Source organism: Sus scrofa, chromosome X (assembly GCF_054392235.1).
Source record: "Sus scrofa isolate SSC_HxYL_T2T_F1_AM1 chromosome X, Sscrofa_HxYL_maternal_Yorkshire_Landrace_v2.0, whole genome shotgun sequence".
Taxonomy (NCBI): domain Eukaryota; kingdom Metazoa; phylum Chordata; class Mammalia; order Artiodactyla; family Suidae; genus Sus; species Sus scrofa.
This window is the reverse complement of record NC_139401.1, coordinates 13,396,056-13,418,164: the sequence shown is the minus strand read 5'-3', so window position 1 is coordinate 13,418,164 and position 22,109 is coordinate 13,396,056.

The following is a 22,109-nucleotide window of genomic DNA, read 5'->3' as shown; positions in this document are numbered from 1 at the left end:
TCCCAACAGGGTTCTGTCTGTAGCTAAAACTTAAATCATGATGGTTGTGATTATGTAACGTCAGAATCATTTGTCCAAATCAGGAAAAACCTCAGACCAAGTGATTGTTTGGTATTACACCATCCAAACATCTGGATTCTCTGAAGTTGGGTGTTTTGTTGCTACTGACTGTGTTTTCTTTTCTGTTAAAAAAAAAAAAAAAAAAAAAAAAAAAAAGGCAATGATTCATACCCCAACATCCTTCATGGATTTGTTTGAAAATGCACAGAATAAGTTTTGCCTTTGTCTTAAAAAAATGTTTATTGTAAAACCAAAGACATTCCACACATCCCTGGTGAAAAGTTCAGGATGACTTCCGGTAAGCTCAGTGGATCTGAAAAAAAAAGAAAATGGACTGGAATATGCCACAGCACCACCACTGGCAGACTAGGACTTGACCTAAAGAGAAAATGGGACGATCAAGGTGAAGACTTTATTGACATATATGAATGTGCAATAATTTGTCAACTGCCTTCTCCCTCCAGTATCTATTTAAATAAAGTATCACACTTGAAAGGCACTTTTACAAGATATCTGGGAGTTCCCGTCGTGGCGCAGTGGTTAACGAATCCGACTGGGAACCATGAGGTTGAGAGTTCTACCCCTGCCCTTGCTCAGTGGGTTAAGGATCCGGCGTTGCCGTGAGCTGTGGTGTAGGTCGCAGACGCTGCTCGGATCCCGAGTTGCTGTGGCTCTGGCATAGGCGGGCGGCTACAGCTCCGATTGGACCCCAGCCTGGGAACCTCCATATGCCGCGGGAGCAGCCCAAGAAGTGGCAGAAAAACAATAAATAAATAAATAAATAAATAAATAAAAATAAAATAAAAGATATCTGCCCAAATGAAGACATGCTTATAATAGCAGAGGGAAATGGATGAAGCAATGGGCGAATGTTCAGTAAAAATGTCCTCATATTCCTGCCTTCTTGGTGTTTCTTCTTCTTCTTGTCAGGTTGTACAATAACCTCTCCCTCCTCTGACTTATGCCATAACATTCTGTTTAGACCTGGATGTAGACATTGCATCCTGACCACAGCAGACATCACAGGTTGTCAATGACCTTGGAGTTTCAAGGCTTCTCAAAATGTTGTCCCAAAGCCACCTCTATCAGGTTAAATGTGGCTGCTTGTTGAATACTGCAACACCTCACCTCACAATTATTAAAGAAACATTTCTAGGAGCGGAGTTTAGAAATCTACATGTTAATCCAAACTTCCAGATTATTCTATGCACACCATAGTTAGAGAGTAAAATGTCCACTGTTTAGGCCAATAGTCTTCTTTCAGAAAACTGATGTTAACCCATAGCCATAGTATTACGAATTGGAAAAAAGCCAGTGGCACCTCCTAGCTCCTTACCCTGTTGTCCAAGATGGTGGAGGGGTCAGGAGTGGGGCAAGAAACAACCCCAACTCTCGGAAAATGATAGCATACAGTAGGGCTCTGGTAAGAGAATGCAGTCAAGACAAGATTGGGAGAAAATATTTACAAATCAAATTGATCTGATAAAGGATTGTTATCACATGCAGAAATATCTCAAGAACTCTCACATTCCAGTAATAAAAACAAAACAACTCAGTTTAAACATGACCATGAGATTTGATTACACACTTCGCTAAAGAAGAGGTGCAGATAGCAAATGAGCACAGGAATAGATGTTTAACATCATTATTCATCAGAGAAATATGAACTAAACCCACAATGAGATGCCCCTACAAACCCATAAGAATGTCTACAATTCTTTCTTAAAATTGACAGTACTGCCAAGGATGCAAAGCAGCTGGAAATCTTATACATTACCAGTGGGAATGTAAAATGGTACTGCCACTTTAGAAAACTGGAAATTTCTTATAAGTTGAATACATAGTTAGCATACAGCTCAGCATTCCCACTTCTAGGGTTTACTCACACAATGGACCGAAAGTTGGTGCCCCCTCAAAATTCACATGTTGAAATCTTAATGCCCAGTAGGGTGGTATCTGGAAAGGGGGCTTTGGGAGGTGATTAGGTCATGAGGATGGAGCCCTCGTGAAAAGGATTTGTGCCCTTATAAAAGGGCTCTTTTGCCACCCCTTTTTAAAAATATGAACTTCAGTTCAGGTGACTTATTTTTGTCCAGAAAACAACTACATACACAGCAGGAGAGCAATGGAAAAATAAACGTCCACCAACAACAACAAAAGAAGAAGAAAAATAAGAAAAAGCTCTTGAATCGTTGCCATTGTTTTCATCTTTGGGAGTCAAATACACAACCTGGGTGACTGACATTTCTTATTTCTGATTCACTCTGACCAGTGCCACAAAGACATGGCCAATTTTTTCCCCATAAATGGGAGGAAAGGGGCAAAGGACAGTATGAGGATTTAAGAGAAACCAAGTATTGGACAATTCTATTCTTTCCTTTGGCATCCCCGTCTTCATTCTATAGTGTTGTGACAACACTACAGGGTCTTAAAATAGTTTCCTCTTCTCTAGCCACGTTTGCAAAGCTGTTGAAGATCTCAAGAATTCAGTGGCCCTCAAGTGGGGAGCAGCTGGTGCGTAGGAATTCACTTGTGAGGGGAGCTGGCAGCCGTGCCAGCAAGACAGCTCCCTCTTCTCAGGCATCAGGGAGCCGTGGATCTGGCACGGGAGTAAGACTTCTTCAAATACTCAGGACAGACACCACACAAGGGTTTGAGTCTCCTTGCTCTGTAGATTCCACATACTTTTTGCTGCCTGCCACTGCCATTCCAATCAGGGCTCTAGTACAGAGCAAATTTTCCTTTTAAAACATTTTCTTTTATAGGGAGCCTGTCCGTGAGCACAATGTTCAATCCCAAAGCCAGAAAAGACCAGCTGTCAAGACACCGGTTGGTGTGAGTAGAAAATGACACGAGGATGTTTTATATGGATGGGTGTTTGTTCTATTCTCATGCTTCGTGATTCTTCGAATTTCTCTACTGGTGAGTCAATGAGCACAAGGCACCCTATTTCTTTAAGAAATTACTCTAGGAGTTCCTGTCATGGCTCAGCAGGTTAAGAACCTGACCAGTATCCATGAGGATGTGGGTTCAATCCCTGGCCTTGCTCAGTGGGTTAAGAGATCTGGCACTGACACAAGCTGTGGCACAGGTCGCAGATGTGGCTAGGATCTGGTGTTGCTGTGGCTGTGGTGTAGGCCGGCAGCTGCAGCTCCAAGTCAACCCCTAGCCTGGGAACCTCCATAGGCCCATGAATATGGCTTTAAAAAAAAAAAAAAAGAAAGAAAGAAAGGAAAGAAATTACTGTAATGAATGGAATTGGAGAAATAAGTGATACTTATTATTGATACTTCATTTTTTCTCTAAAAATGTCTTCTTCCATCTAAACCAAGACTAGTGATACTAATTTCTATAATGTTAAGCAGACACCTTCCCTATGGTCCAGAACTTTTATCCCTGGGTATATAACCAAGAGAGATGAAAGCACAGGGCCATAAAATACCATGCTCATAGCAGCTTTATTCACAGCAGGTCCAAACTAGAAATGATCCAAACACTCATCAACATAAGAATACATAAACAAATTGTAGTATCTCTCCTTCCAATGGAATAATACACAGTTTTTGGAATAAAAGAAAATAACACTGATACATGCAACCACATGGATAAATCTCAGAAACATTATGTGCAGAGAAAGAAGCCAGATACCAGAGTATGTTCTTTTTTTGTTTAGTTGGTTGGTTGTTTTGTTGTTGTTTGGCCATGCCAGCAGCATGTGGAATTTCTGGGGCCAGGGATCAAACCCATGCCACAGCAGCGACCCAGGCCGCTGCAGTGACACTGCCAGATCCTTAAACCCCCTGCACAAGGGACCTCCCACAGTATGTTCTGTACGAGTCCATTTATATGAAGTTCATGAACAAGCAGACCAAGTTCATGAACAAGCAGACCAAGTTCATGGGGTTCACTGGAGTGTGAGGAGCATGAGGGTTAACTGCCTGGGAAAGGGGAACACGGGAACTTTCTTGGGTAATTGGAAAGGGTCTACATCTTGATCCAGACAGTGATTACAAGGAGTTATGTGTGAACAGGCATTTATCAAGCTGTACACTTAAGATTCATGCATTTTACTGTATGTAAATCACACCCCAGTTGAAAACCAAAGCTGATAGTGTCCACCGGCATTTGCTGCGGGCCTGATGGAATGTATGAGGATTCCTATTTATAAGCATTAGACTTGGCTTTGAGCCACTTGGCCACCAGGCAATACAGAAAACCAAGTACCATTTCTCATAGTCAGGAGGGAGGAAACACACATTAACCAAGGGTAGAGCACCTACTATGTGCTTGATCCTGTGCTGGGGGGCTCAGAGGCTTCATGATCGATCAAACAGGGTTCCTGCTCACATTCTAGTATAGGGCAACCCTCATGTACAATGATAGGAAATCAAGGTAAAGATAGGTGACTCCGGAGTTCCCATCGTGGCACAGTGGAAACGAATCCGACTAGGAACCATGAGGTTGTGGGTTCGATCCCTGGCCTCGCTCAGAGGGTTAAGGATCTGGCATTGCCGTGAGCTGTGGTGTAGGTCGCAGACGCAGCTCAGATCTGGTGTTGCTGTGGCTGTGGTGTAGGCCAGCAGCTACAGCTCTGATTCGACCCCTAGCCTGGGAACCTCCATATGCTGTGGGTGCGGGCCTAAAATGACAAACGACAAAAAAATAAAAATGAAACAAACAAACAAAAAAGATAGGTGACTCCAGAGAGATTGGAACAAAGCACTGAGATTATCAGGTCATTAGTTCAGCATTCACTGGAAACTGTTAGCTGAGAGACTCAGAGGAAGGGTAGATGCCATGTTTTCATGGAAGAGGGTGCTTCAAAGAGAGAGGGGTGCAAAGAAAGTGGCCATTCTCCCATCAAATCCTACCCCAGAAGGGCTCTGACATTGTCTGTGCTAGAAGAGTTTGTCTGTCAGCCCCAACTGATCAACACAGAGGCACAAGGAGTATCAGGGTATTTTAGTTTGCTGGGACTGCTGTCACAAATTACCATAAACTTGCTGGCTGTAAAAATCAGAAGTTTGCAGTCAGTATCACTTGGGCCAAAACCAAGGTATGGCAGCGTCACACTCCCCTTGGAGGCTCTAAGGGAGAATCTGTTCCTTGCCTCTTCCAGCTTCTGGTGACTGCCTGCATTCCTTGGCTCGTGGCCCCGCTGCTCCACCTTCTCCCTCTCTTATCGCATTACCTTCTTCTCTGCGCATGTACCATCCTCCCTCAGCGTCCTTCTTCTAAGGATACTTGTAATTGTGGGGCCCACAAAGATAATGCACGATCATGTCCCCATTTCAAGATCCTTGACTTAATCACATCTGCAAAGACTATCCTTTTTTTTTTTTTTTTTTTTTTTTTTTTTCTGTATAAGGTAACTTTCACAGTCTCCAGGGATAAAGACCTAATGTCTTTGGGGCCCACTATTCAATCTCCTACATAGGGTCAGCCCCTACCTTGGCCCTGATGCCTGTAAAGAGGAGAACACTGACCTCTGTCTGTCGGGAAGACAGACGCAGTGAATTAAAACCTGAAGGCATGGTTCCGCCTTCTCTGCCACCTTCAACCTAGTTGTATGGGCCGCTGGCTTCCTGGTTTCAGAATGTGTCTCTGAGGAGGGCCCAGACAGAGCTTCCTCAGAGCTGTGGGTGGAACACACTGAACCAAGACTCTCAGGCCGGGTTTCTCACCATGACACTACTGACACTTGACGCTGCGTCATTCTTTGGGGGCGGGGGCAGCCCTGTGCACTGGAGGGTGTTGAACAGCCTCCTGGGCCTCCACTCACTAGATGCCACTAGCACCCTCTCTCGGCTGTGACAACCAAGAATGTCTCCAAACACTGCCAAATGTCCCCTGGGGGTGCAAGGTGCCCCACCTGAACACTGCTGTTCTGCAGGGGGGAGGTGGGGCCTCTCAGGGGTCCCAGGGGAGGCTGGGCTGCCTGGCCCCACCTCCCCCTCTCTTTCTCTGGGTCGCCTCAGGTTTTGTGTTTTTTTGTGTGTTTTTTTGGGGGGTTTTGGTTTGGTTTTGCTTTTTAGGGCTGCACCTGTGGCACATGGAGGTTCCCAGGCTAGGGGTCATATCAGAGCTACAGCCACTTGCCTACACCACAGCCACAGCAACACAGGATCCAAGCCACATCTGAGACCTACACCACAGCTCAGGCAACGCCGGATCCTTAACCCAATGAGCGAGCCCAGAGCTCGAACCTGCAACCTCATGGAGACTAGTCGGATTCATTTTTGCTGTGGCACAGTGGGAACTCCCTCACTTCAGTTTTGAAGACACAGAGGACCGTGTTGCTGGGTCTCTGAAACAGCCCGTGCGCCTTCAGTCTCACAGAGGGGGGCCTTCTAGAACTGGCTTTCCTGAGACTGGGGCCCTAAGTGAGGGGCTCAGCTGCTGGAGTGTGGGCTCCTCTCCAACCAGACAGTTCTGGGCGTGACCTTCTGGGGGTCGCTGGGGACTTTCGCAACCTCAGGCCTGAGACAAGCCCAACGACTTCGCCACTTTCTTCTCATAGGGTCCTGAGGGTCAGAGAAGGTCAATGTCTTAGAGATGAGCGTTCCCAGGGCCATTCTGTACCACGTAAGGCCTCTGTTCTGGCCTGTACACCTAAGAAAACATCTCAGGGGAGTAGAGTGACATATCGTTAAGACCAAGGGGCTTAGACATCTGATGGCTGGGGTGGATTCTTAGCTCCACGCCTTATAAGCTTGGCCCCTTGGGAAAGTTATGTAACCTCTGTGCCTTGGTTACTCCTGCAAACTGTGCCTAAAAGTAGGCTCTCCTTTGTGGGATGGTGGTAAGAATGAGAAGGACGATGCATCGGAAGCAGGTGATGAATATTCACTTGCAAAAGGGAGAATGAAGTTTCTCGCTTTTGTGTCCTATCTCTCCACAAGATTTGATCATTCTTCTCAAGCAGCCCTTAAGGAGAAACTTTAAAGGATGCATTATTTTCCAGAGTCTCTGAGCAAAGGATTTCCTCCACATCAGAGATAAAATGCAGTAAAGCACATGACATTCCTTCAGAATCTCCATAATCACCTAAGCGACCTCTGGTTATTTAAACAAGACGAGTGTCTTTCTGTGGATTTTCAGGTAAATGATATAAAGCCAGAAGCTGCAGAGGAAGCTTTTTACTTCTTTTAAATAAAAGTACAAAATAAATGTTCGACACTGGCTCCTTTCTTTGCTTTGAAGCTGTCCCAGACACACACAGGCAGGCCCAAAGCATCAAGAAAAGTTGTCTTTTGCAACAGGGAGGGACACACACACATACTTCCCAAAGCCTTGCTTTTCAAGTGCATATATTATAAATCTAGTTGAATGAAGCAAGATTACAGCCAAATATGGGCAGAACATGCTGAGAAACCTCAATTGTGATTGGCTCTTCATGTTGCCCCAACAAGAGAACATTGTGGTTTCAACGTCGGCCCCAGGAAGCCTTGAAATCAACTGAATGGTTTTTCAAACTTGCTCTTCATCATTTCAACCAGGGTCCCAGGCTCACTGCTATTGGCCGCCAGAGGAGCCCAGCCCTGAATCTGGGCTGACATTTTCCACCCTTGTTTGACAGAACATAATTAACGAAGAAGCCACACCCCAGTGTCTGCTACATTTGCGTCTCAAGAGGTTTCAATCCCAGCAGTGGGTTGAATTTCAGTTTTCCTTCTTGCCACACTGCCAATCTATACTGAGCAAGCCAACCGGCTTAAACCCTCTGCAAAGCAAGCTAGGGTTCAGCTGGTTTTCCAAGCCCCATTGAAAGGCCAGTGCTGGTAAAAACATGCGGACAGCATAGCGTCAGCTGGACCCAACAGCGATGACCTGAGATGATAAAATGCTTTGCAGCTCAAATTTCCACCAAGTGTTTTAAAATATTTGGCGTTTGTTGCAGGCCTGCAGGCCTTGTGTAATTCTTTGTTATCTGCGGCACAGGCACTCTTTTTTTTTTTTGCTCTTGTGATCAGATCATGAGTCTCTTGCACAATCACCCTAGGAACTCTGGAGGGATGGAGACTGTTAACCCCAGCCTCGTTTTGTGAGCACCCCAAGGCCTCTTTAGATAGCTCTGCCTTGGCTGGGTCTTCCCATCAATCATTTGCACACACGGTCAGGTCCTGTCTTCCAAAGCTTTGACAAGCAGCAATTCAATCACAAGTACTTCATTGGACATTGATGGATATTTTATTACCCCAGGGGACACAGACAGTGATGCAGTCACATCCGGCCAGAAGCAGAAAAGGACCAGGATTGGTTCACCTCCAGCTGCCCCTGCCCATGGCAGAGTGTGCACCAGCCGAATGACCTCAAAGGTCAGCTTGTACATCCGCTTTCCTTTGAGCAACAGCTAATCGCGTTCGCAGGCACCCTCCCCTTCCTGAAACCACAAACCCTGAGTGGCTACCCCGTCACGAACCCAGAGCTGAATTAGGAAGAGTGGGTTTGGGGGACCTGAGGGAAATTTTGGATGAGGTGTACGTCATTTTTCACGTTTAAGGTGAAGGCATTTTGTGCTGGTCTCTTTGGTAAAGGTCAGTGGTTCTGCCAACATGGACCTGGAGGGGTCATGTCCTTCTAGAACAACCTTGGAAAGTACCCGTGGCTGCACATCTGATCCATTTGCCTCTTGGATCTTAAAATTCCAGACATGGAGCTGCTCTGTGCGTTCCACCTTCACTTAAGACACTGCATGGGCACTATCAGTCCCTAGTACCACGTCTAACAAAGACAAAGGAAACTTACATGACTGAATTGGTAGAGCCACTTTGGAGGGCAGTCTGACAACGTGCATCAACAGCCTTAAAAGTATACCTAAAAAAAAAGTGCTTACACTTTTTGATCTTGAAATTTTTATTTCTAGGGTCCTACTTTTGGCCACTATTCAGAGACAGAGTCTAAAAATCTATGAACTGGAATTCCCCTTGTGGCTCAGTGGTAACGAATCCAACCTGTAATCATGAAGATGCGGATTTGATCCCTGGCCTCGCTCAGTGGGTTAAGGATCCGGCATTGCTGTGAGCTATGGTGTAGGTCCCAGATGCAACTCGGATGCTGCATTGCTGTGGCTGTAGTGTAGGCCAGCAGCTGTAGCTCCAATTTGACTCTAGCCTGGGAACTTCCATATGCTGCAGGTGCCCTAAAAAGCAAAGAAAAAAAAAATCTATGAACAGAGATGTGCATTACAGTGTTATTCTGGAGAAAAATGACATTTTCAGTGTCCCTCAATAGTAATTTTTGAATATATACGGCATGTTCTTACCATGAACAGAGCCATTAATAACCCATGTTGTAGGAGAAGGGGGGTAAGGTGGCTAAATTACCACATAACACAAAACAAAATTGAGTATCCAGAACGATATAGGTTTGTAAAAAAAAGAGAGAGAGAGAGAGACGGGTGTTTCTGAAACTATGTCAGGAGAGAGAAACAAACACTAAAAGGAAATACATCAAAATGTTAAGTGCAGCTTTGGCTGGCTGAGGATGAAGTTCACAAGGGCTTTTTGGTTTTGTTTTCATCACTGTGCCCTTCTGGATGGTTCGAAGTTCCCACAGGTCTTAAGGGTTGGTTTTATCATGAAAAATTCATTTAGAGAAAGAATACCCTTAATTAATTCATTAATAACATGAACATGGGAGAAAAGCAAGGCACTAATAGTCCAGTGGACACGCGCTGGAGGCTAGCATGGGCCCGAAGCCATCTGTCTCTACTCTGCTGCTTTTGGTACAGGGTCATGGGGAATCCATAGAATGTGCTCGCTGGGGCAGGGGGAGGGGAGGGGGAGGCGCTCCTTTCACACTCAGATGTGGAGCTGGGAAGCTGGCCCAGGCCTTGGCGAAGGAGGTGGCCCCTCTTGCATGCGAATTGAGGGCCGTGGGCTGCGACCATCCTCCCAGCTGTCTGAGCAAATGCAGGAATTCAGAGCTGACCAGCAAAGGAGGGCAAGAGACGAGGCCAGGGCAGCTGGTGTCCGGCGGAGACGGTCTTCTGTTTCCTGGAGTTCACACAGGGGAAGAGGAAGCCTTGCTCAACCGCAGAGCACGTTGAAGCAAACTGTGCTGAGCATGAGGAGGGGCCCCAGACCCCAGAGAGCCCCGGTCTGGGGCGCTGTGGCTGTGGCTGCTGTGCTGTTTTATCTTCAGGAAACTGCTCACCGCTCGCTCAGAATTCTGACACCACTGTTCACTGGGGGCCGGATGCCTGCCCTGAACTCACTGAACGTGTGTCCACTGTTGTTGCCCAGAAGAGCAGCCGCCACCATCCCCCGGAGAACACGCTGAGCTGAACACGCTGCGGGGCGGGGGATGGAGGAAGGTTATGTGAGCATTACACGAGGCCACATTCTCTGGGACTTGTCTCTCATGGGGACCGGCCTCAACAGGACAGGCTGCGAGCCTTCTGGCCTCCCAGACTGACTTGCCTCGGCCAGTCCCATCGGCTCCATCTCCAAGAAGAATCTTGCCAGCAGTCAGGAGGCTCCCTTCCTCGGCCCCAGCCTCCCTTGGAGGTCCCTCTGCCAAACTGGACTGCTTTGAGCCCTGGAGCTGTCCCAACCCCTCCCTAAGGCCTCGATGGAATGGCTAAGCTGAATGTGCAGTCTTCTCTGTATTGTCTTGTGGCATCTGTGGGCTGATGGATAGTCTTCCTAAATACCTAAAAATTCAAAGTACACGTTCTTCTGCCTCCTTGCTCAGCAACGGCACACAGGCAAAGCAACTGGTACCGCAGTGTGCAATCCTTCTCAGCAGGAAGCTTCTGGGGGGTCCCTGCAAGCATGTGCTAGATAGCCGTGGTTTCAGGGTAACAGCCAGGTAGGTCTGGCCACCGGAAATGTTCGCACTAGACACCCTCGCCGGCTTCTGTCTAACCCTAGTGTTAGGGAGAGGCCATCATTTTTCCACTTTGACAAAACCCGTTTGATTTCTCACACGGTATTTATTTTTTTCTGATTGCAAACCACGAAAAGGACCACAAACTGGATCCAGCTGAGGAGAAGCCGGGGCCTAGGGCCATTTCTCAGCTGCTCTTAAAGAATTCCTCAGACGGAGTCATTTTCCCTTGAGCCACAATCCCCCAAACTTCTAAAGAGACCACGTCTAGAGGAAGCATCTTGCTCTATGAAGGCAGCTGAGTGAGCCCTTCTGGGAAATGAAGCTAAATGACAATACCTTTTAGCTGCCTCCTCTTAGGAATCTGGTCTCAGTGCCAATCCATGTTATTTCTCACTATTGAAGAAGCATTAATGGCGAGTCCAAGGGCCCAAGGTTATTCGGACTCTTAGGAACCACACTTTCAGATCCCAGCGGCATCGGGTCAAGTTTTCCCCTTCCAAGGCAGACAAAGCCACCATTTGCGAGGCATACTCACAGCGCAAGCACGTTACACTTCCATTAGGAATTGAAAAACCAACCAAACAACAAACCCATCTGGCACCGCTGATTTCAAATATAACCACACTGCAAGACTGCAAGATGATGTCTCTTGCACAAGGGTACCGTAGACAGAGGGGGAGCCTTTGTAAATATTTATTTATTATTATTATTATTATTATTATTATTTTGTCTTTTTGCCATTTCTTGGGCCACTCCCGCGGCATATGGAGGTTCCCAGGCTAGGGGTTGAATCGGAGCTGTAGCCACCGGCCTACGCCAGAGCCACAGCAACTCAGGATCCGAGCCGCGTCTGCGACCTACACCACAGCTCACAGCAACGCCGGACCCTTAACCCACTGAGCAAGGGCAGGGACCAAACCCACAACCTCATGGTTCCTAGTCGGATTCGTTACCAATTCACCACGAGGGGAACTCCTTATTGTTATTTTTTGACGGCCACAATCTCACCATATGGAAGTTCCCAGGTCGGGGATTGAATCCAAGCCGCAGCTGCCACCTACACTGCAGCTGCAGCAATGCCGATCCTTAACCCACTGTGCTGGGCTGGGAATCAAACCCGCATCCTCACAGAGACAACAATGCCAGATCATTAACCCACAGCTCCCCAGAAGGAACTCCTGTAAATATTTGTATATTTCCCAATTGAGGCTTTTGGGGGTTTTATTAACTTTAAAACAGCTGGTTCACAAGATTTCAAATGGACGATGGTTGCTCTCCCTCTCGTTCTGATTTCTCCATTCCTCACCCTCAGTCACACACCTTGATAAACAACCCAAGAGACATTTCTAAATAGGTAATGCTCAGTGCTTAAGAACTGCCCTAAACAGCCAGTGCTCCGTTGTCTAGAGTCACCATGGTGGCCTGCCTCCTTAAAACTCACTAATGGTTTTCAAAACCCACACTTTGGTCCTCCTATCAACCTTCCTTCTTGCTCAACTATTGTTGAGAGGAAAATAAACAAATGAAGGAATACATCAAACGGGATTTGGGTTTGGGATTCAGTACCCTTTGCCCTCATCTCTCGTCTAAATTCAAGCCCCAAAAAGAAGAAGGCAAGACAAAGTCATGAGTAAAGCAGAGACAATAAAACTGGTCCCGAAATAAATGAAAGCAGCTGCAGAAGGAGTAACCCAGAAAGCCAAGTGCTCTGGGTAGGAGGGTGCGGGCCAGGGAGTGAAGCTGACTGGGAAACAAACCAACCCTGCCTTCCCCAGCATCCTGTGGGGCCTGGGGTGGGTTGCATGGCTCCCTGCAGGCTGGCTTCCGGGAAGCGACTTCCTGCGGAGGAAAAAACACGTAATGACTTGTGTTACCCTGTGTATGCTTCTCCTGTTTTCAGCTTTCAAGAGCCTGTCATAGAGAGGGCACTATGATGCTGAAACATCACTCTATTTTGCACATAGGTTTGCTTGGAAAAGTCTAAATGCATTAACATTCAGGTTGATATTAAGACAGAGATACTATTGTCTGAGGGGGGGTCTGTAAGGCCAAATTGGACAAAGAAGTAGCCTACAGGTTCATAATTGGCCAATCCCAAACATTTCGGATTAATGAATAGTTTTGGATGCTGGAGGAATCATCAGTTCCTCTATCACAGATGTCCCGGTTTCATCTATTCGGTGAAGGAAAGAAGGTGTTAATTATTTAAAATCCTTCTGCAGCAGATATTGATTTTTTTTTTTTTTTTCTGTATTGGATTCGCAAGCAAAGCCGTGAGTTGATGACCTATCCCCCAACTCCTAACTTTGTAAAAATGACTAAATGGAGACATTTAGAGGTAGGGTGAAAATCTCAAGGTCAGCCTTACTACACAACTTTGTGCTACTGTTTCTTTAGTTTAATGTGAACTTGGAGGTCATAACCTCTGTTTCAAGGAGGAGAAAACAGAAGGCTAAGGTCACACAGATAAATGATAGTACCAACTGTCTTAAAAGCCCCAATCTCCCAATTATTGCTCTTAGCAAAAAACTCTGCAAGCCAACCAAAAAGGACCTACTGTAGAGCACAGGGAACTATACTCAATATTTTATAACAACCTATAAGGAAAAAGAATCTGAAAAAGAATAGAAATATATATATGTGTGTGTGTGTGTGTACATATCTATGAATCACTGTGCTGTATACCTGCAACTAACACAATATTGTAAACCAACTATACTTCAATTTTTAAAAAGTCTTCGGCTTCATATTTCAATAACAGTCATCAAGTTTTCTAACCAGGAAGAACAACCCAAGCTCAGTTCCCTCTTCTGATTAGCAAATTAGAAAAGCCAAGAGCTCAGGCTGACTGAGGCAGGCATTGCTTCATTAGGCTTGAATTTGTATCTATGTCACTTACTGCCCTGCATCTAAAGATAGTTTTAGCATCAATTTCAGTTTTCTTAAACTGGAGCAACGATCACACAAGCTAGATTTCTCTTTAAAAAGTCTTTTTGTGTTTTACCCTCATTTGCTTTTTCAACAAGTTTAGCCAAGAGATGCTAATGCAGTTATAAATGTTTATTATTACAGGGGTTTCAATAATTTTATTGGGAACATAATAGCCTCTAGAGAATGGCAGAAATTGCGGTGAGACATATTTAAGTAGACTGCTTACAGAGCTGTTTTTTCAAAAAGGTCATGCTCGCATTTGTTAAATGATTTTCTGTGGAGTGGGAAAGAGGAAGGAGGAAATATTACCAACTAGTTTGCTTGGTTGTTGTTTTATCAGACTGTTGTTCTGGTTGATTCCACCAAATGGGGGACTTATCAAATGGGCTTATATTTAGGACATGTGTTGGGATAGGGGTTTCCCAGTCTTGGCACTAGTAACACCTTGGGTCAGATCATTCTTTGTTGTGAGGGGCTGCTCTGTGTCTGTCGAACTGTTTAGCAGCAGCCCTGGCTTCTGTCTACTTGATGAGAGTTGTAATGCCCACTTTCATATATCACCAAATGTGCCCCCTGCCAATGGGCCTCTGGTTGAGAGCCACTGGGTTGGGCAATTTGGTAAATCTTCTAGGCCGTTTCCACTGTCCATTATAAGAACTCTAAGAGCAACTGGATTCTGTGGATATTTTTTGCTTGGGTTATGCTCCAAGGACATGTGAAAAATTCTGATGACCCCTGCCTCACACCATCTTGGATCCTCCATCCAACTCTCCCTGTGAAAATACAAAGGCATGCTTCTATTTGAGGAGGCTTAAGCTAATCAAGGAAAGCATTCCCACCAACTTGCTCTACATCAAATTCAAAGAAGTAATTCTTCTTTCACCATCAAGCAAAATTCTGCTTTTGGTTACAAGGTGTGGATACATGTGGTTTTTTAGCTCCTGTGTCTTTGCTGGTCCCTGGCCTAGCCACTTTTGTGACAGAAATGCAGTGTTTCCTATGCTGCTATGATCAGAGCCCTTTGCAGCACAGGAGCTGCTAATATTTTTGCATTCTCTGAAATTACAACATTCACAAAAAATCCCACCTCCCCTCTGCTTCTTGAGCTCCCCCCCCCCCCCGCCAATCCCCCACCTCAAATGGAATCCATATGGGTGGTTTGTCCAAGTCTCTGCCAGGACAATGGAATGTGGATTTGGGAAGCATTTCCCTAAGCCAAAGCAGAGCACAGCAAGTGATGAGGAGAAAATCCTTCTGTGTCCAAAGCTACGACTTTGTACTCAAGAGCTCTCCTAGCAGAATTCTGCACTAAGTCTTACCTCCCTGACAAATTCTAGGACTACAATTCTCAATTTCCTTATGCTTGAGATAAACAGATGCACACACAAAAATGTTCCAGCTTCAATGCCAATGCTAAGAGAAGGGAGAGGGGTAGAAGTTTTTGTTTGCTTTTGCATCAGACAGCAGCATCGCAAGCCCCCATGCAGACCCAAATTAACAGAGATGACATCCCAGCTGCAAAATGTAAGGGCTCTAAGCTCACGGTACTATTTTCTAATCATAGCTCTCCTTGTGCAAGGTCTATGTGCAAAAGTCTGCGGCCTGGCTTTCCGAAAGCAACTTCCTGCTCGTATACAAAAATATTTCAGGCAAAGACCTATTTCTAAACTCTTGTCCTTTCTTTTCTCTCTGTTCCTTTTTTTTTTCTTTCTTTCTCAGACTTTCACTCCCCTTGTGACAAATCCAGCTGTCTTACTTTAAATACTAATATGCATGTTCTTTGGCCTCCCAAGATCACCGAGGCCTTGCAAACATGTGATAAATAAATGCAGATGCAGAAAGAGGTTTTCTATTCTCCCCCGTTGTCCTCTCCCCACAAGTTAACCCAAATTGGTCCTGATAAAAGAGGACAAGCTATTAGTAAAAAGAAATAAAGCCACGTCTCCCAGAAGAAAATGCCTTAACACTTCCACCACCTTCTCTAACTGATAATGTTCAGCCCAAAGCATCTCCTTCGGGTTCAGAACTCAAAAGGTTTGTGATAAAAGAAAGAAGAAAAGCGGAGGAAAGAGAAGTTTCTGCACAGAAAGTTTTAACTTTGACCCAAAGGCTTTTATGCCTCCACAAAGGATAAATATTGGCAGGAAAGAAAAAGCCACAATGGCACTTTACTCTTAGATTTGACACTTCATTTTCTCTGGATGTTTCCTTCAAATGCTGCCTAATTGAATCCGTTTGAACATGTAATTCTCTGTTATTGGATTCGGTGAACTTTTTTTTGAAAAATCAACACAACTTGAGCCCAGAATACAAGAAGCACATGGAAATGCTTTTCTCAGCAGAGCTACAAACTAATGATGCGGGAGGAAGGGGAGGAAGAGAACAAGCCATACAGAGAATAAGTCCCTAAAAGTCCAGAGTTTGTTTGAAGGTAATAAGTAGAGGAGAATCATGGGAAGGGCACGTGGAGCTGCTATAATTGGAAATAGGGTGCTCAGGACAGGCCTTTGGAGAGGTGCCACCTGAGCAAAGACATGAAGGAGGGGCGGGAGGGAGTGTCATGGGTGCGGGGGAGAGGGGTCTTCCAGGCAGAGGGGACAGCCAGTGCAAAGGCAAGTGGAGGGTGGGAGCACACTGGCACAGAGACACAGCATGCCTGGAGGCCAGTGTGCCCAGTAAGGGAGAAGGGGGAGCAGGAGGGGACGAGGCCAAGAGGTGGCAGGTCCTACAGGACTTGGAGGGCCACTGGAAAGACTTGGCTTCCACTCTCAAGGAAATACGGAGCCAGTGTAGTTTTTAATTAAACAATTTCCCCCCCTTACTGAGGAGAAATTCACATAAGAGAAAACCATTTTAAAGTGACCAATTCAGTGGCATTTAGCACATACAAAATTTTGCATAACCCCAGCTCTATCTAGTTTCAGAGCACTTTCATCACCTCCGAGGGAAACCCCCATCCCCATTAGCAGTCACTCCCCAATTCATCCTGCCCAGCAGCCCCTGGCAGCCACCCATCTGCATTATGTCTGGGTGGATTTGCCTCTTCTGGGTGCCTTACATAAATAGAATCGTACAATACATGGTCTTTAGCAACTGGCTTCTTTCACCTGGCATGATGTTTTGGAGGTTCATCCGTATTCTAGTAAATCTCACTCTTTCATCCTTTTTATGGCTGAGTAATATTCCATTGTGTGGAGAGACCACAATTTGCTTATCCACTCATCAGACAGTAGATATCTGGGCCATTTCCACCTTTTGGCTATTGTTAAGTATGCTGCTATAAACACTGTAGGTTGTTAAGTAACAAAGGGACATGATCTCACTTCCATTTTATACAAATACACATAAGGCTATTTTATGAATCATCTGTGAGCCCAGATTTGTAAATCCACTTCTAAATGGCAAAAGTAATTAAGTGAGTAAGTGTTTCTCCCTCCAAATTCATTGGACACACAGCTCTGCCATGTGCTACCACCTTCTTGGCTTGTTAAAACCTCTTCTCATCCCACTAGAACGATTTTTTTTTTCCAATTTTATAATTTTTCCCCACTATTGGCAATTCAAGGCCAGTTGACTGTTAAATCTAAGAATCCCCTCATCATCCAAAGAATGAATGTTTTCCAAAACTGACAAAGGGATTTTTCAGGAGGACAAGCAGTGATGATGAAGAATGAAAATTCTCCAACTAAAAGGGGAAATCATTCTTGCTTAAAAAAAAAAAAAAAAATGAGCTAAAGGCATCATGATGTCTGGAACTGGATCCTGAAACAGGAAAGGGACAGCGTCGGTGTCCCTGGGTTTCTGAGGGCACAGCAGTGCCTGACTCAGAGAAAGTTTTCGTTACTCAAGCTCACTTGCCCTCCTCCACCAAATAGTTTAGTGTCTAGACCCGCCAGACATTGCTGTGCAGCAGGGAGCACATAACAACAACACGTTTCCCGCCCCCCCCCCCACACACACACCGCCCCACTGTCACAAAGCAGCTGTGAAAACACAATGGGCAAGCACTTGGGGCCCCAGGGAAGCCAACCCCGGGCATCAAGTCTCTTCCGGGGCTTGAAAGGAGCTTCTAGCATCCTGGCTCTCCATCCGCCAATGTGTTTTGAGTCATAGAAATCATTCTGATACGGAAGATCACAGGTGTTCCGGTGACACCATCTCCCTACTGTGCCTGTGCCTGGTCTGGTTGGAAAGGCAGCCGGGGGTGGGGGAGGGGGGTGGTGTCCAGCTGATGACTGAAATAAAAGCCCAAACTGGAAGCTCTTCCCTTTTCCAGCAGGGAGCCTCCCCCAGACTGCTTCCTGTGAGTGCTCTTGGATAAGTCAAGGCTGGAATAAAATCTGTGGAGTGCCTCTGCATAGGCCCCAGGGCAACAGCATGGCACTGTGATCCCTGGAACAGGGTGGGCCAGGGCTCAGAGGGATAGTGGGGGGGCAGAGAGAGATCACTCCCCCATCTTTAGCCAAGCACAGTTGAGTTAAAAGCAGCCAGACCTGAGCAGGAAATGAAACCCCTAAACACAGTCTCCAGCCTCTGCATTCTCTTGGCTGCTGGGTAGAGGTGGGGCCGGGGGTGTGGGTGTGGTGGGAAGTGAAATACAGGCCAGTGTGGAGTTGAGAGCATCCAGGCTTCTGACTTTGTCCCCATTACCTCTGATGGCAAAAGGGACTCTCAGAGTTCCCGTCGTGGTGCAGCGGAAACGAATCCGACTAGTAACCATAAGGTTGAGGGTTTGATCCCTGACCTCGTTCAGTGGGTTAAAGACCCGGCGTTGCCCTGAGCTGTGGTGTAGGTCACAGATGCACTCGGATCCCGTGTTGCTGTACCTGTGGTATAGGCTAACAGTTGTAGGTCCGATTGGACCCCCAGCCTGGGAACCTCCATATGCTGAGGGTGCAGCCCTGAAAAAACAAAAGAAAAAAAAAGAAAGAAAGTAAAAAGGACTGTCAGAGGAATTGGAAATCAGCCAGAGCTTGCTCTACGGGTCCCTTCCCTAATTTCAGGGTGGGTTGACAGTTTGCAAAATACAGCTGTCTGCGCCATCCTATAAACTGAGGACCCTGTCCCACCCCAGGTACTTGTTAGGGGAAACGTGGCAGTGGGAAGTCCAAATGCATTGATCGGAGCTGAGCTGACAAAGATTCTGGCTTTCTCATGCCGCTCAGCCTTGGCCCCTGCTGCGTCCTGTGCCTGGAAGAATGTTACCTACCCACACTCCATCCTGGTTCCCACCAGCCAGGCCAGTGATGGCTGGCAAGTCTCAGCTTTTATACCAATTCCTCAGGGAAACTGCCCCTGTTCTGCCCCTCCCACAAACAAACGAAAACAGCTAATTAGATTAGGTGGCCATTCTGAGGCCCCTGCACTTGTCTTTCTCAGAAACTTGGATCACACCATATTCTACTGTGATCTAGTGTGTGTGTGTGTGTGTGTGTGTGTGTGTGTGTGTATTATATCTCCATCATGGACAAAGTACCCAGCAAGAAGTGGGCAGGTATTCAATAAATGCTTTTTGAATGAATGGATGAATGGATGAATGAAGTCATAAACAATAAATATCTTTTTTAAAGATAGATACTGTAGAATTTTTAACATTTATTTATTTATTTGTCTTTTTTTTTTTTTTTTTTTTAGGGCTGCACCTGCAGCATATGGAGGTCGCCAGGCTAGAGGTCAAATCAGAACTGTAGCTGCCCACCTACGCCACAGCCACAGCAACACCAGATCAGAGCTGCGTCTGTAATCTACAGCACAGCTCATGCCAACACCGGATCCTTAACCCACTGATCAAGGCCAGGGATCAAACCTGCAACCTCATGGACACTAGTCGGGTTTGTTAACCACTGAGCCATGACAGGAACTCCTGTTTTTTTATTTTTATTGAAGTATGGTAGATTTATAATGTATTAGTTTCTGTTGTATAGCAAAGTGATTCCATGATAACATATATATATATTTTATATTCTTTTCCATTTCAGTTTATCATAGGATAGAATATAGTTCCCTGTGCTATACAGTAGAACCTTCTTGTTTATGCATCCTATATAGAACAGTTTGCATCTGGGAATCCCAAACTCCCAATGCAACCCTCCCTCACCCTCCTCCGCCCTGGTAACCACAAGTCTGTTCTCTATGTCTGTAAGTCTGTTTCTGTTTTGTAGATAAATCAATTTGTGTTACATTTTAATTTCCGCATATAAGCGATATCATATATTTGTCTTTCTCTTTCTCTGACTTATTTCACTTAGCATGACAATTTCTAGGTCTATCCATATTGCTACAAGTGGCATTATTTTATTCTTTTTTATGGCTGAATAACACTCCAGTGTGTATAAGTACCACACCTTCTTTAGCCATTCATCTGGCAATGAACATTTAGGTTGTTTCCATGTGTTGGCTATTAAACAATAAATATCTTAGTGGGCACAACACACATCCTCTTAAAAAACATAGAGCTAGATAGACGATAGATAAATCTGGTTGGATTCGCGATCCCCATTAGAATAAGCATTTAAAGTTTTCATTTTACCAGCAGCCTCGTACCTATAAATGACTGGCCCAAGTCACAAGTGATAAAAGTCAACTTCTAGTTCATAGAGGTATTATTCTGTATATCACAATACGTATATTTATAATTTTCGGGTTCATTTTACTTGAAAAAATATTGTGGTACTAGCCTTGGAATTAGTAACACCAATCCTATGGAGAATGTATATTGGATATAAAAATACAGAATTGGGAGCTCCCATTGTGGCACAGCGGAAATGAATCCGTGTTGCCGTGAGCTGTGGTGTAGGTCACAGACTTGGCTCGGATCCCATCTTTCTATGGCTGTGGCGTAGGCCGGCAGCCACACCTCTGATTCAGCCCGTAGCCTGGGAACCTCCATATGCCATGGGTGTGGCCTTAAAAAGCAAAAAAAAAAAAATTAAAATTTTAAAAATACAGTATTTTAAAATCAGAAGTTTGTGCACTAATCTAGGCCAACACTGTTCTTTTACAAATGAGGAAACTGAAGGCCCAAGAGTTTAAGTGACTTGTCCGAAGGCACACAGCTGCTAGGGGAGAGTTGGAAATAGAATTGAAATTTTTTCAAATGTTAACTTCACTACCTTTTCTACCATATAACAAAGATGATTGGTTATGTGAACAAATTCTTTGAACAGAGCATACTGATACTTGGGGCCTGCGTGTGTTTATTAAACCACACATGCCCAGACCTCCCAGGATGCTGCCAATTGCAGACATCCCTATGCCAGGTTTGGAGCACAGGGTCCAATGTGTTGCCTCTGAGCTCAGATTACCTGCGTTCACATTCTAACCTGTGGCAAATCACTTAGCCTCTGTGTATTTATAAAATGAGTATCACCTATAAAATGAGTATCATAGTTCTCATCTCAGATGGTTGCTATAAAGATTAAACTTGTTACTACATGTAAAGTGATTAGGAGAGTGCCTGTCATACTAAGTGCTAGTAAATGTCAGCTTAAAGCATCTTGGTTTAGAGAAGAGCTCAATGCATGTACATAATGTCACTGATAATTCCTGAGTTGAGGAGAGTAGTGACTGGAAACGGTCATGAGAAGGCCTTCTGGGTGCTGACACTATTATCTTTCCTGACTTGGTAACTGGTTCCATGGTTATGTACCAGTTTGAAAAACTGATCAAGTAGATCCCATGTAATTACCAAGAACTGTGAATGGTCTGATTTGACTCTACTTGCAAGTTGGCCAGTTGGCTTGACATAGCTTTGTGGATGCTGCCAGAAGACACAAGACTCTTGGGTCAGAGACAAAGGACCTGATTGCTCACAGCACAACCGATAGCATGAATCTCCCTTACTCGCTGGTCCCCTGGGGGCAATGGAGAGGGGCCCAGTTGGATGCTATGCATGCAGTGGGTTTCTGTCATAGTTGAAGAACCCATACTGGAGGGAACCCTAATCTTTAAAAACAGGCGGTAAGCCTGTCTGATCTTTGCCCTGGAAACACTGTCTTTATTATATTGGACTGGCTTTAGTTTATTGGGCTGATCTTTGCTCTGGAGGGAGACCCTATCTCTACCTTTCAAGGCTGTTTGCTTTACAAACATCTTTGAGAATAGAGTTCAGAATGAATGCAGTGCCTTTGGTTCCAAGACTTGCAGAAAGGTGAGAGAACCATGGACAATGGTCCCCAACAATAATGTGGATACTCTTCTGATGTCACACTTCAACAAAAAAGTTTTTTCTAAGGTGCTACCTGGGGGAAAAAGGATGTTATTCTAAGGCCAAATACATTTGG